The sequence below is a fragment of the Hevea brasiliensis genome, chromosome 3, assembly GCF_030052815.1.
Source record: "Hevea brasiliensis isolate MT/VB/25A 57/8 chromosome 3, ASM3005281v1, whole genome shotgun sequence".
Taxonomy (NCBI): Eukaryota; Viridiplantae; Streptophyta; class Magnoliopsida; order Malpighiales; family Euphorbiaceae; genus Hevea; species Hevea brasiliensis.
The window spans coordinates 12,769,007-12,786,487 of NC_079495.1; the positions used below are offsets into that span (position 1 = coordinate 12,769,007).

General features: G+C 28.6%; 1 long non-coding RNA gene across 1 annotated transcript in view; it reads right to left on the minus strand.

Moving 5' to 3' along the window:
• The window catches only part of LOC131178635 (uncharacterized), a 58,013-nt gene that overhangs the window by 35,292 nt on the left and 5,240 nt on the right, over nucleotides 1–17,481 (minus strand). The window lies entirely within an intron of this gene.

Sequence of the window (17,481 nt, forward strand, 5' to 3'; positions counted from 1 at the left end):
ACTATGTGCAATATTTAACTCCATCAATATACTGATAATCTTGCATTACAAATTAACTAAAGTGAAAGAATTACTTTTTAATTCTACATTACTGTTCCTAAATGCTTTTTAATGGCATGTGCAAATGTACTCAGGATTTCAGGACCCATTTGATTTGTATATTGGAAATGAAATCAATGTTGGAATCGGAATCGAGCGAAATCAAAAATAAAATGATAAATTTTCATTTATATTTAGTTCATTGTATAATTGAAGTCAAATTTCTTTTTAAGATATTTGATTTGCATATGTAAATTACAAAATTACAATCAAACTTATTTTGTACTTAATGAAAATTAATTAAAATTATTTTTTATACTTTTATATTTTTACTTTTTAATTTTAATTATTATAAGAGAATATAAAAAGAATATTTTTTATTTTTTTATTTGAATTAATTATAATTGCAATTATAATTTTTTATTTTATTTATGCAAAAGTAAGAATAAAAATAATACATTTCATCTTTTTACTTTAGATAATTAAAGCTAATTATATTCAAAATTTTTATTTAAATCAATAGTATGAAAATATAAGAATTATATTTTTACTGCGTTTCATTCTAGTTAGGTGTAATTAATTATAATTATAATGTTCAATTTTAATTATTTACACGAAAATATAAAAATAATAATTTTATATTTTAATTATTATTATTTTATTTTTTATTTTAATTAATTATTAAGATTATTTTAATTATTATGATTTTTATAATTATAATTATAATTTTTAATTAATTATTTGAAATATAAAAATATTTTAATGACTATAGTTATTTAACTATTGTAATTGTAATTATAATTTTTATTTTTATTTTTAATTAATTATTTTAAACATAAAATATTATTTTCATATTTTTATTTTAATTAATAATATGAAAATATAAAAATTGAAACATCTCAATGAATACATGGATAAGATAATCATTCTTATTCTTGTGTTTTGATTCCCAAAGAGAAATAATGATTCTTGTGAGAATTGGATTTCCTAGTTTGTGAGAATATAAATAAAAAAAATGAATTTTAAAACACCCACAAAAAGAATCATTCTAATTCATTTTCATTTCTAAGTCAATTTTTTGTGAGTCAAATGAGGCCAAAATACGATATTACAAAGATATGATGATAGAGATTGATTTGGGAATTAGTGTTAAGGAATTACTTAGTAGGCTCTCATCCTACTGATGATAAGATTTTTGCATCCTTAAAAGCAACTATTATTCGATTAAAACTTAACGTATAATCCAATGATAAATATTTGCATTTCATTCAATGCTCATCTAAATTTTATTTATATTTATACATTCATTTATTTAATATGATTAGTAAATAATTACACAAGGAACTTAGAAATTAGAATGTGATATTAGAAAATATGAATTAATATAGTTAAACATATCCATTTGAATTATTTTTAATATATATATACCATAAAATAAAAAATAAAATGCAACCACTTAATTAAACCAAATATTTTTATTTAATAGCTGAATTGCTTGCACGGCCAAAATCGCATCTGATTACAAAAAGAGATCCATCGGAACTATTGCTAAGCAATAAGGAGAAACTATATAATACAGCCATAATTCCATATATGATGCCTATTGGTTCTTATGCATATAATCCATACTGGGTTGGTGCGCAGGTGGGGTTGGAAGGATATATGGCACCTTATTATGCTGCTGGTGCGATGATCTATGGATTGAGCTCCTTCGGAACATCATTCAATGGTCTGATGAATCAATACACTTTTAGAATGCAGTAAATGGGTGACAGGAGATGACGCTGTGGGTTAAAAGCTTGGATGTTGATTTTTAATGGCAACCGTTCCTCTTTTTCTAGTTTCTTTTGGGCCTAAATTTACAGTAGGAGAACATGGATTTACGTTGGTCTAACCTTGGCCAGTCTTTTAATCGCTGTTTTAATATTCTTATAAAACTCTCATATTCTTTTTTCCAATAATTTTGTTGTTTATTTCATTTATTTATTCTCACAACGAATATGTCTTTTGCAAAAAAAAAAAAAAAAATAAGGGTTGCAAGGAAGCTTGAAAGTATTGAACAAACAGTAGAACAAAGTGCACGAATCTTTTTTTGGATTTGGAAGGGCATTCATTATTAGCATTCCATTTTGGTAGCCTATTTCATGAGTGCTGTATGATGAATTTTTTGGAAGATTATTCATAATTTTTTATTAAAAATTGCTATTATTGCAGTTTATTAATATTGTGAATCATCTTTTATAATCTAATGTTTGAAAATTGAAGTAAAATTAAGTTGTTGTGGTTTTTAATTAACAGAGGAGAAAATTAAAGAACAAAAAATAAATTTAAAAAAATTAAATCAGACGAGATCGAATTAGTCAATGGATGACAAAAAAAATTAAAGAAAATTATGTTTGTTTTTGTCCTCCCTTTTTGCTAATTATTTACACAAAAATAATTGCAAAAACCCACAAATGAATTCTATAGCATATGCTATTTCTTGCCATTTTTAATTGCCAAAAGGAGGAAGAAAATGCTCCGAAGTCAAGCCCCAAACATTGAAATCTACATCTTCAATCTTTCATTTCTCTACCATCTCCCTTTTGTGATTTGCAGACTGTTCTCCATATCTAAAAACTGCGACACGAGTCTTACCACTATGTGCAATATTAACTCCATCAATATACTGATAATCTTGCATTACAAATTAACTAAAGTGAAAGAATTACTATTTAATTCTACATTACTGTTACTTAATGCTTGTTAATGGCATGTGCAAATGTATTCTAGGATTTAAAATTATTTTTTTATACTTTTATATTTTTACTTTTTAATTTTAATTATTATAAGAGAATATAAAAATAATATTTTTATATTTTTTTAATTTGAATGAATTATAATTGCAATTATAATTTTTTAATTTTATTTAATTATAAGTAAGAATAAAAATAATACATTTCATCCTTGTACTTTAGATAATTAAAGTTAATTATATTCAAAATTTTTATTTAAATCAATTATATGAAAATAAAAAATTATATTTTTACTGTGTTTTATTCTAGTTAAGTGTAATTAATTATAATTATAATGTTTAATTTTAATTATTTATATTCAAATATAAAAATAAGAGTTTTATATTTTTATTATTATTATAATTATTTTATTTTTTATTTTAATTAATTATTTTAATTATCAAGATTAGTTTAATTATTATGATGTTTATTTATAATTAAATAAATGGATAAGATAATCATTCTCATTCTCATATTTTAATTTTCAGGTTGAAAAGAGAAATGATGATTTATGTGAAAATTGAATTCTTTAGTTTGTGAGAATGGAAATGAAAAAAACGAATTTCTAAATATTCATAAAGATAATCATTTCCATTCATTTCTATTTCTGGGTTAATTTTTGGCCAACCAAAAGAGGTCTAAAATAAGATATTACAAAGATAAATTAGTGTTAAGGAATTGTTCAGTAGGCTCTCATCCTGCTGATGATAAGATTTTCGCATCCATAAAAGCAACTATCATTGGTGGTAACTTGGGTTTTCCTCTTCAATAATAGCTGCTTAGCGCTAATCCTAAATTAATTGGGCTTTACTCCTTTAAAACATCTTATTTCACTTTACCTTTTGAACATGTTTACTTATTAGCTTAATTGCCGACTTTGAAAATTAAAAGGTCTAATTGAATGAAAAATATTTAGATATTCAATTGAAACTTAACCTATAATCCAATGATAAATTTTTGCATTTTCCCGATTCAATGCCTATCTAAATTTTATTTATATTTATGATTATCAAAAAATTAGCCTTTATAATTAAAATTAAGCATTCATTTATTTAATATGATTAGCAAATAATTACACAAGGAACTTAGAAATTAGAATGTGATATTAGAAAATATGAATTTGATATTAGAAAATATGAATTAATATACTTACACATATCCATTTAAATTATTTTTAATATATATACTATAAAATAAAAAATAAAATGCAACCGCTTAATTAAAGCGTATATTTTTATTTAATCGCTGAATTGCTTACATGGCCAGAATTGCATCCAATTACAAAAAAGAGATCTTTCGGAACCATCGCTAAGCAATCAGGAGAAATTATATAATACTGCTGTGATTTCATAGAGGATGACCTACATAAAATAGCAAGCCAATGAAATTCATATAAATAGGTATAAGTGGATCCCATGATATTCAGTTTTTTTTATGTGTTGAAAGCAATTTTTTATTTCCTTTTAAATAATAACTACCTATCCTTGTTTGGTTCAATTCCATGATAAAATTCATTTCATTTGTAAATGAATTTCTTTGATATATTTTATATTAAATATGAAACTCATTTCAAATGAAATAAATTTTGTATTTGAAATAAATAAAGTAAAATAAAATGATGTATAATAAGAGAATAATTTTATCACTTGAAATACATATGATTTTAAGTTTATAATTTATTTGCAAATTCTATCAATTTTGATGGAATTTGGTTTAGTTATAATAAATTCCATGAAATTGATTATTAAGACTTTCAAATGAATTTTCATTTTGTCACGACCGAAATTATGAGCCAGACCGGCATTAGGATTTGGGTTATTATAAAGCCCCCGAAGCCCGTAGTAAGCCCAACTAATCTTTAACCTATCCATGAAGCCCATATTTTGAGCCCGTTTCTAAGAAATCAATCGGACAGAGTTCGACCATAAACTGGACCATCCAACAGTGAGTTTTTAGCTCACCCGACCTGTGATCACAATATACATATATATGGGGAGCTCAGCTCTTCCTCACAATCATCAACAACTCAATATAAGATGAAATGGGAGTCCAACTCCCTCATCCAACATGATTATCCATCCACTCATTCCACATACATATATTAATAAGTTTAGAATTCCAAAATAATTAATCTTACAATTTCAAGCTAAGTAAAATGATTTTACACATGCAGAGGTCCAGAATTTAAATTTAACAATACAAAATATGAAAACAACAGTTAGTAGACGTGCGAGATAGGAAGCAGGTTAGACACAAAAAATAAGCTCTTCTATAACCTGTAAAAAACAGGTGAACAGGAGTAAGTGTTTGACTCATAAAGTAAGATATTGATTTTACTTACAATTTCTATAACTATCTATGTCTAGTGCATCCTAAGAGTGAAATGCATCATCTTCACATATTTCAAACAAATCAAATCATAATCACCTCAAAGGCAATCTGAAGCACTCACCCACCCGTGTGTTACATCCATATTCACACATATATATATGGGAGCTGATCCCCTAAACAGCTCTTTTAGTTCCAACCTCTGCCAGCGAGATCAACTCAAAGCCAGACTTTCTCTTAATAACCAAATGTGGAGGCTAGTGAGATCAATTCAAAGCTGTGCCTACCCCGAATTATCCATAATAAGGATCGGGTCCTAGCGAGTCAAGCTCCAACTGCGTCTACCCGTCCTATCCATATCCATATACACAACTCATACACACTAACTCACACACACAGCTCCAGATCGCCATAAAGCAACAATCACAACAACATCATCAAACACAAATGCAATACAAGGCGTGCCTAGTAAATAACTATGTACATATATCTATAAGTGATGCATGAACATGCCTTGAATACATAATAATATCAAAAGCGTAAATAAAATCTATATCTACTCGCAGAGAGGATGACCTGACTATAGCTAGTCTGACTGGATAAAAGAAGATTGGCCGGCACCTCTCACCTATACATATACATTGACCTCTATCAATTAACTGACAAAATTAATCAATTAATTTAATCTATAAAAGTAAGAATAAATCCTAAGGTATTGCTGAAATTTTAACAGAGTATCCCTTGTAACTAGACCTAAACCCCTACATGAAAATTCAATAAAACAACGCACAGGGCCTTAGGCCCACAATAGCAGCAACAACATCATATTACCCCTTATGAGCCCGCCAAACCAGACAATACTCAATTGACTACACAAAATAATTATTTAAAAATTCATAGTGTTACACATTTAAACCAGACACTAAAATTTTAGATTTGCAAATAAATTCTATAAAATTTCATGAAATTTATTTATACCAAACACTACGTTAGGCTTCATTTGTTTTGAAAAATAATTTATATATGAAAAATATTTTTCATGGAAAATGTTTTCTAAGAAAATGTATTTCATCAAAATATTTTTTTATAAATCCGTTATTTGATTGTAATGTTAAACTAATAGTATATATTTATATCACACATGTACAACTGTTTTCATACTTTAATAAGATTTTTAAAGTCCAAAAATTGACTTTTAAAAAGAGAAAGTTATTTTCCTAAAAAATAACTTAATTTTTTTGTTAGAAAAATATTTTCCTTTAACCCATTTTTCTGAGTGCCCCTAATGTTAAAAAATACAAAAGATATTTTATAGAAATATATTTTTTGCAAAATAAAAAGAGTATAAAAGTATAAATATTTAAAGGTAAAACAAGTTTATTAACATTTTATTTGATAAAAGTACTAAAGAGTTTGATTAATTACAAAATAAGTTTAAAAAAAAAACACTACAAGAAATTTAAAAAACAGCGACTAAATTTACCGACTATAAAAATATGGTTAAAAATTACCGACTTATTACCGACTAAATAGTTATGCCAATAAAATAAAAATGCAAAATATTTTTTACTGATTAAATTACCGACTGATTATTGACTAAATATTATCGATTACAATTTTTAGTAGGTAAAATTGGTGCCAAAAATGCACGACAAAGAAAGTGACGAAATAGTAAATATTACCAACTAAATATATAGTCGGTAATTACTGACTCTCTAATTTTTAGTTGGTATTTACAGATTATTTGCTTTTTAGTTGGTGAAATTCAAAACTCATAACAACATAGTTTTACAACTCAAAAAATAGTACCGACTTAAAAAGTATTTAGTTGGTATTTACCGACTGTATATTATTTAGTCAGTAAATCTAAAAAACTCATGAAAATAAAATTTTACAATTTTAGAGAAATAATACCGACTACATTGTAATTTAATTAATAAATATCAACAAATGTTATGTTTAGTCTATAAAAATAAAGCTAATAAAAATAAAATTATATAATTCGAGAGAAATATTACCGACTAAATGGATAATTAGTTGGTATTTACCAACAAATACTGTTATTAGTTAGTAACGTTAAAGATAATAAAAATAAAATTTTATTAATCAAGAGAAACATTATTGACTACATTGTACATTAGCTGGCATGTACCAACTAATTTTATGTTAGTCGGTAATATTAAAAGTAATAAAAATAAAATTTCATAATTCGAGAGAAATATTATGATTAAAACGCGATTTAGTTGGTAGTTACTAACTAATTTACTTGTTAGTCGGTAAAATTAAAGGCAATAAAAGTGAAATTTAATAATTCGAGGAAAATATTACCGACTATATGACAGTTTAGTTGGTATTTACGAACAAATTTGATTGTTAGTTGGTAAAGCTAATTCTTAAAAAAATAAAATCTAATAATTCGAAAGAAATATTACCGACTAACTTATATTTTAGTTGGTATTTAGCAACTACATTTTTTTAGTTTGTGCTGTTAAAGCTCATAAAGTTAAAAGTTTTGTAAATTAAGAAAAATATTATCGACTAAATGGTAATTTAGTTAGTATTTACCAACTAATTTTATTGTTAGTCGGTAAAATTAAAGGTAATAAAAATAAAAATTTTTAATTTGAGAGAAATATTACTGACTAAATAGGATTTTAGTTGGTATTACTAACTAATTTATTTTCAGTCGGTAAAATCAAAGCTCATAAAAATAAAATTTTATAATTCGAGAGAAATAATACAGACTACATTGTCATTTAATTGGTAAATACAAACGAATGTTATGTTTAGTCAGTAAAAATAAAGCTAGTAAAAAGAAAATTATATAATTCAAGAGAAATATTACCGATTAAATAGATAATTAGTTAGTAGTTACCAACTAATATTATAATTAGTCAATAATGTTAAAGATAATAAAAATAAAATTTTATGATTCGAGAAAAATAATACCGACTGAATAATTATTTAGCTGGTATTTACCAACTAAGTTTGTTATTAGTTGGTAAAATTAAAGGTAATACAAATAAAATTATATAATTCGCGAGAAATATTATCGGCTAAATATTATTTTAATTGGTATTTATTAGTTATATTTATTTAGTCGATAAAATTAAAATCAAATAAAAACTAAATTTTACTATTTGAGAGAAGTGGTAATTCAATTAATTATGTTTAGTCGATAAAAATAAAGCTAATAAAAATAAAATTATATAATTCGAGAGAAATATTACTGACTAAATGGATAATTAATTGGTATTTACTAACTATTACTGTTATTAGTTAGTAACGTTAAAGATAATAAAAATAAAATTTTATTAATCAAGAGAAATAGTACCGACTACATTGCACATTAGTTAGCATGTACTAACTAATTTTATGTTAGTTGGTAATATTAAAAGTAATAAAAATAAAATTTCATAATTCGAGAGAAATATTACGATTAAAACACGATTTAGTTGGTAGTTACTAACTAATTTACTTATTAGACTGTAAAATTAAAGGTAATAAAAGTGAAATTTAATAATTCGAGGAAAATATTACCGACTATATGACAATTTAGTTGGTATTTACGAACTAATTTGATTGTTAGTTGGTAAAGCTAAATCTTAAAAAAATAAAATCTAATAATTCGAAAGAAATATTATCGATTAACTTATATTTTAGTTAGTATTTACCAACTACGTTTTTTTAGTCTGTACTGTTTAAGCTCATAAAGTTAAAAGTTCTATAAATTGAGAGAAATATTATCGACTAAATGGTGATTTAGTTAGTTTTTACCAACTAATTTTATTGTTAATCGGTAAAATTAAAGGTAATAAAAATAAAAATTTTTAATTTGAAGGAAATATTACTGACTAAATAGAGTTTTAGTTGGTATTACTAACTAATTTATTTTTAGTCGGTAAAATTAAAGCTCATAAAAATAAAATTTTATAATTTGAGAGAAATAATACAGATTATATAACAGCCCGATCCTTCTCCAGTTAGTATTGTCCGCTTTGGCCCATGGGCCTCACGGATTTGTCCCTTGGGAGGTTTCATTCCCAAAAGCGCGCTGACCAGGTGAGGAAGGTTCCCACATATATGGCCCAAATCTTTTCTTCCCGTTTCCGATGTGGGACACGAAGTTTCCACCCCAGTGCGTAGCTGGTTGAACAAGCACGTCCCAACCCCATCCCTGGGTCGTGACAAGCACAAATGTAATGGCCCGGCCCACTAGTGATATTGTCCGCTCTGAGCCGAAGCCCTCACGGTTTTAAAACGCGTCAATAGGGGTTACGAACTGTCAACTTATGAACCCAGCATCTCTCCTGTGTTTTGTCGATGTGGGATTTGCCTAGGGTGTTACAATCCACCCCCCTTACGGGACTCAGCGTCCTCGCTGAGGTTTGCCCCACCATCGTTCAAGGTTGCACGCGGAGCGGCTCTGATACCACAAATGTAATGGCTCGGCCCACTAGTGATATTGTCCGCTCTGAGCCGAAGCCCTCACGGTTTTAAAACGCGTCAATAGGGGTTACGAACTGTCAACTTATGAACCCAGCATCTCTCCCGTGTTTTGTCGATGTGGGATTTGCCTAGGGTGTTACAGATTACATTGTCATTTAATTGGTAAATACCAACGAATGTTATGTTTAGTCAGTAAAAATAAAGCTAGTAGAAAGAAAATTATATAATTCGAGAGAAATATTACCGACTAAATAGATAATTAGTTAGTAGTTGCTAACTAATATTATTATTAGTCAATAATGTTAAAGATAATAAAAATAAAATTTTATGATTCGAAAAAAATAATACCGACTGAATAATTATTTAGTTGGTATTTATCAACTAAGTTTGTTATTAGTCAGCAAAATTAAAAGTAATACCAATAAAATTCTATAATTCGCGAGAAATGTTATCAGCTAAATATTATTTTAGTTGGTATTTATTAGCTATATTTATTTAGTCGATAAAACTAAAATCAAATAAAAACTAAATTTTACTATTTGAGAGAAGTGGTAATTCAATTAACACCTCATAAAATTTTCATGCATATATTTAGAAGTGGCTAATTCAATTTTGGGTTGAGATAATTCAATAATTAAAATACACTTTTAATTTTTCTTTCTTTAGTTTATGATTTGAATTAAATTAGACTGTTTAAAATAAATATTGTTAATATAAAAAAATTGAATTATATCACCACTTTTTGAAGAAGAATAAAAGATATTTGTATAAAGATAGGATTAATGGGAAGGAAAACTATTGATGAAGAAAGTGTAACACCCTCACATTAGGTAGTTCCGTACATTCTACTGTTCTGGAAACTAATGTCTGTTTAGACAGCTAGAATGTCTAGAACCACACTTAAATTAGAGTAAAGAGTCATATTTTAATTTAATAAAGATCAAATAAGGTTGAAGGAAAATAAAAGAAATTGAGTATAAATTGGTTAAATGAGCCTAAGTTTTCAGCGATGGGTGACCTATACGGGAAGCAACTGTGAGTTCAGTTGTCACCCCAAATTCATGTGGGATGTAACAGCCCAATCCATCTCCAGTCAGTATTGTCCGCTTTGGCTCTGATACCAAATGTAACAGCCCGATCCTTCTCCAGTCAGTATTGTCCGCTTTGGCCCATGGGCCTCACGGATTTGTCCCTTGGGAGGTTTCATTCCCAAAAGCGCGCTGACCAGGTGAGGAAGACTCCCACATATATGGCCCAAATCTTTTCTTCCCGTTTCCGATGTGGGACACGAAGTTTCCACCCCAGTGCGTAGCTGGTTGAACAAGCACGTCCCAACCCCATCCCTGGGTCGTGACATGGGATCCTATAGAATCCTTAATTCAGGATTTATTGAGGAATTATGGGGAATTAATAAAGCAAAGAAATGAAAAGGGAATAGGCACAAATAAGTAAATCAAAACCTAAGGTGAACAACTACTAAGGACTCATCCGGTATTTCTGAAAAAGATAGACTATAACCCGATGAAGGGCATTTTGGTCAATCCACTTCAACAGTTAACTTTTGACTTAAATGTCTATTAAAATGAGTGAGGCTAATATATTGAAATAGGAATTAATTAAGTAATTGGTGTATGAAAATTGAGAAGGGACATAGGAGGAATTATTAAGATTGTAAAAATAATAATAATTAAAATTATTATTATATTTTAATTAGGATATTTATCTATATATATGAGAGACAAAATACATTAAAAACAAAAGAAAATTTCTCATCTTCTTCCTCCTTCAAGCCATCCCATTCTCTCTCTTCTCACCTCCATGGATGCTCCAAACCAAGCTTTTAATCATTGATTTTCCCTCACAATTTCCATACAAAATTCATAGGAAACTTTGAATTAGCCCTAGATTGGAAGAAAAAAAGCAAGAAAACTCAAGAAAATGGAGTGATTGGGAAGATTGGAAATTTGCTATTTGAGGTAAGTAGAGATTTATGTTTAACTAATTGTGAATTCATAGATTTTAAGCTTAATTCTTGAAGTTTTGATGGAAAGTGATAAAAATCATGCATGATATTAAAGGGGAGAATTTCGGCCAAGATGATAGGGTTAGTGTTTATGAACTTTGATGCAATTAGAATTGATTTCTAGCTTGGATGATGATGTAAACATGAATTATGTGTTTGAATTTGCTTGGAATTGGAAGATGAGTAATTAGGGTTTTGAGCAATTAGGATTCTCTTAGTATGAAGCTCAATTAATGTTCATAAAGTCATATTATGGTCAATTGGTATGCATTGAATGAGAAATGATGTTGGTTTGGTAAAGGAATTAATGGACATGGAATTGAGCCCTAGGTTTTGAATCTGGACAGCTTGAGTCTAGTGTGGTTAGATACTTATAAGTTGAGCTACATAACTCCAATTGGTGTGAAACCAATGGGAGATGAAACCTAAGACAAAATACTAAAACTTTCATGAAGAACACTTGCCTAGAAAATGACCGTAGGATACCTCAATTAGAGCTTGAATCTAGATTGGTAAATCTAGACCTGGAAAAATTAACCAAATAAACAATACATAATTAACTAAGCATAACTCACTCCATAAAACTCCAAATTGGGTAATTCTTAAACTTGTGTAATCTTAAGACACAGGGGAATAATTCATATGAAGACTATGAAGATAAATTATGACCCCAACTCACCTAAATTGCTTGAAAAAAGTGAGTCTAGGAATCTGCCCTGATTCTGGACTAGACCTGAAACCTGGGAAAATTTAGGCATCTGACCAGTTTTAGTAAAGTGACCATAACTCAAGCTATATAAATGCAAATTAGGTGATTCTAAAGCCAAAATAACCATAAGACATAGGACTACAAATATCATGTTTGGACCTAGACCCAGATGTGAGGGCAAAGTGGTTGAAATGTTAGAGTAAGGTAGAACTTCAAAACTGAAATTTCTTACAATTCAGTAATTTTGTCCTGCGACCTCCGGGTAGTAAATAGAGCATAACTTTCTTTGTGCATGTCCAATTGTGGTGCTATAAAATGATTTGAAAACTTAAAACAAAGGCCTAAAACTTTGTTTCAGAGACCTAATGCTAATTCTAAGTTTAAGATACTCGGATATAGAATGCAAATTTAAGGTAAAAATCTAGAAAGCCTGAAACTGTAGGATAAGGCACCCGGAACAGTGTCTAGTATTTTGGCTATAACTAGAGATCCAGAACTTCAAATTGAGTGATTCAAAAGGTAATTAAAGCTAAGACATATAGGAATAACTTTCATAAAGATCACCTTATCAAATTTTAACTGGAACTAGGCTGAAATTGGGTTCTAAAGTCAGGTCCCAAACCTGCCCTGAACCCAGAATTTATTAAATTGCATAGTACTTAGGAATTTATTTGATTGGCTATTGGTGAAGGTTAGAATGAGTATTAAGACTTTGTAATTGTGTAATTTCAGTGGATAAGGAGACTTCCAAAGAAGGGAAGAGTTAAGCCAAGTAAAGAGAATTGAAAGAAGGTTTGTGTTTGTGCACAACTTGACTTTATGTTTGTTTTAAAAATTGTAAATGATGTGAATGAACTTTTACAAGCCAAATATGATTTTCTTTTGCATTTAGGAATTGATTATACTATCTTGAGCATTCTTGAATCTTGAAATGAATTTATAATTGTGGAAAAGGTAGATGTTGGCTATTTAATTTCATTGTAGCAAGGGGGTGAGTCGGTTTAAATATATTTAGAAGTGTTTTGAGAATTGATGTGTTGCCAACCATTTATGAGGATTTGTAATGTTTGAATGTGACTATTTGATTTGTAATTGTGATTATTTGAATGGAAAATTATTTTAAGATTATTTTGAAATCACAGTTGGCATGACAGTCCCTTACGGTATTCTCCATTAGTAACAGCTAATTGGGGTTTGAAATTTGATTGTGTTACCTCCCTCTCTGGCTTGCCAGTTGAGGTTGAGTTCAGATGAGTAGTAAGGTTGAGATTGCTTTGTCATAGTGTACAACGCGACATTGATTGGAAATTTTGTATCATGGTCTAAACTACGTGAATGTTGGTAACACTTGTGATTTGTGATTGCTTAAATAAAATGTGATTGAAATCAAATGATTTGGTATTGATTGAAAGATAATGTGTTATTTTCATGGTTTATGGGAAATATGAATTTTGCAAATACCTTTTATGATTTGGCAAATATGTTGGTACTAAATTTTTCTTTTAAAATTATTAGTTGTGCACTACTGAGTAGCATTACTCAGCGATAGGTTTTATATGTTGTCGCAGGTCAAAGGAAAGATAAAGTGGTTGAGTGAACTACTAGAAGCAGTGTTTTGATTGACGACGGGTATAATAGGTATACCCTTGTAGATTATATTTTGATGTAAATGAGTAGCCATATGTACGTAAAAGACAATTGAGCAGTTGCATAAAAAGAATTGTAATAATATTTTTGTAACTTTGAAGTTTGTAAATTTGTAATTAAATATCCTTTTGAGTGGTAAAATTGTAAATGAGTGTTTCTTTTGAATTGTAAATGAGATGATTTTATTTTCTTGAAGTGGAATGAAGAGAAAAAAATTACTTAATTATTGAGTGATTTAAATTTATGTATACAATTTATCACAGGTTGATTTTTAACAGGTTTAATATTTTGGATTTGTTAAAATTATAGCTGTCACCACGCAGTTTTTCTAAAACAAAATAATAAATTTGATTTGGTCAAAATCCCTTGTAATATATTTAATGGATTATCGGTAGGCGGAGTTTGGTAATTCATTAGGTATGCTAAGGGATCATATCATATCTTATAGAGGGGTAAGGTGTGACAGGTAGCTTGACTCATCATTAAGATTTTTGGTATTTCTTTAAAAAAAATAAATATATTATTTTAAAAGAAAAATTCTAGAGGGAATTAGTGGAGTCTTAGAGAAGTGGTTGTTAATTTAGCCTGGATAATAAGTATATTTTTTGGAGAAATTCAGCGTATTGTCTTTGTTAGTGAAAAAATTTTCCATGGATCTTAGTATGATAAGGCATAATTTCACCTTGCTGTGTTTATATATTTCTCCATTCTCTGGTCTTTTTTATCTGAAATTTCATCTGCCATTTTTCCTTGTATTTAGGCATTTAGGGTGCTGATATTATGCATATTTCCCAAGCAGTAATGTTTCATGGAGTTATTGATTGGTTTTTAATACTTATGTTTCATGGCCATACTATATATAATGTTTGTGGGGCATTTTATTTTATTACTCCTTTCACTCTTGAGATCAAGAAGATCTTTCTTCAATGCTTGTAGGACTAGGAATGCCTTGTTTATATGTGTAATTTAATTGGTGCATTATTGGTTATGAGAATTTGATTACATATTGATGTGATGACATGGCCCACTCTTCCCATCATAACAACAACTGCCTAACATTTAGTTTTAAGTGGTGTTTGCTCATCCTCATAATCCTGTTCTCCAACTGGGCAACATATTCCTTTTCCAATTCCATTAAGTGGATTCCTTTCCTTCTTCCCAAACAAATTTCAGAATCACAGCTTTCTTAAATTAAAGTATCAGTTTAATTTTTCAATTAAAAAAATATTATGTAGAGGTTATTACCTATTGCATTTCGTGAGCTCCTTCCAAATATAGTTTGGCAAGCATTAATTGAGTTAAGCTTGTTTTTCAAATATCTTACTTCTACAAATATTAAGGTTCAAGATAAGGAGCGTCTAGAAGCACAAATTCCCATTATTATTTGCAAATTAGAGCGCATATTTCCTCTTGCCTTTTTTGACTCAATGGAACATCTTCCCACCCACTTGCCATATGAAGCAAAAATTACAGGCCCAGTACAATATCGATAGATGTATCATTTTGAGAGGTAATAGATACTTCTTATTTTTCTTTAAATGTTATGAAATGTATTGTAAACTTTTTGTAAGCCATTTGCCATTTTTTTTTTTTTTAGATTTCTCCACCACCTAAAGTAAAATGTAAAGAACAAAGCAAAAGTAGAAGGTTTAATATGTAATGCATACTTAGTTGAAGAAGCATCCAATTTTTGCGCACATTACTTTGAGAGTCATGTAATAACGAGGGATCGATAAGTACCCCGAAATGATGATGGTGGGGATGATGCTGATACCAAAGGATATTTATCAATTTTCAAGTATCCCAGTCGACCATCTGGTAGAGTGAAAACAAGGGTGTTGGCTGATGATGAATATAAGGCTACCCAAATATATTTTCTACTAAATTGCCCTGAAATTGACATATATGTAAAGTAAGTTTATCAACAATCCAAAATTTAAGTTAAGTTTCTAGAAGTCCTTGTGAATTTTCCTTTCCCTCTAAAAATGGCCCAATTTAATTGTATATGTAGTTTGTTCCTAACGGAAATGCGACAAGCGTCACGTAATATTAGTGATGCAGAAGTTGATGAAGCATTAGAAAAAAGATTTGCAGATTGGTTCAAATGTTATGTAAGTATCAATTTGTTTAACTCATTTCATTATCAATCTTTAAAAAATATAATACGTAATAATAACGATTTCAATTCTCTTTAACTTATCAGGCAAGGCGTTCAAATATTGATAATAAATTCATTAGGGATTTAGTAGAGGGACCATTAAGAAGTGTGAAATCATATCCTGTATATTTCATAAATGGTTATAGATTTCACACAAGCAGCCATGGTGCTAATCGATCCACAATAAATAGCGAAGTTTGCATTAGGGGTTCAACATATGGTGACAACTCCAATGATTACTATGGTATCTTGAAAGAGATAGTTCAACTTGAGTACCTTGCATTACCAATAAAGAGAACTATTCTCTTCAAGTGTGAATGGTTTGATCTAACTCTGGATGTTGGTATTAAGGTTCACAAACACTATAACTTTGTGGATATCAATCACCATAAAAGATTAAATAAATATGAACCATTCATACTTGCTTCATAAGCTAAACAAGTGGTTTACATCCCTTATCCTAGCTTGAGACGAGACAAAGCTGATTGGTATGCGGTATGCAAAAATGAAGCCTAGGTCTGTTGTCATCATGCCTCAGACAAATGTAACGGAGCAAATACCAGACCAAGCATTTCAAGATGAGGTAGTAGAAGTGTTACAAATTAATACGGAAGTAGAAGATCAACATATTGGACCATTAGATGATTCAAGTGGTGAACTACTAGGGCTTACAACCATTGAAAAAGAGGAACTATTGGACTAGGCAGATCTAAATCATACAATAGCAAGCGATGAAGAAGAACTCCATGAACATGATGATGATAGTGAGGATGATAGTGAATAAATTGTATTGTAATGGATAGTGATCTAAATTTCAAAAGCAATATATAATTTAACTTTAACGTAATGATTGCGATATTATCATATTATTCATGTCTATTATGTTATAATTTAAATTTATGAACTATTTGTGACAAGGAGATGTGTATAATAAATGTGTAAGTCGGGATGGCACTGTTATTATTATTATTATTATTATTATTATTATTATTATTATTATTATTATTATTATTATTTTTGAATTGTAGGTTAATGGAATTTTTCTAAAATAAAATTAAAGTTTAAAGATTTTTTGGTAACGAATTGAAGATGATTAACAAAAGCAAAATAATCTATATAGTTAAAGGAAGACAAGTAAAAATTACTCATAATTTCAAATTATTCTAGACTTCTTTTAAAAATGATAGCAGTTAGGGTACCTATAATAATCACCATATTTGAATCCGAATCTAAATAAAATTTTCAATACTCGAATCGTTCCAAAACCGATTAAAATTTATCTTTAACTATCCGAATCCATCACAAACCCAATTATTATTACTCAAAAAATATTCAAACCTTTTAATTAACAATT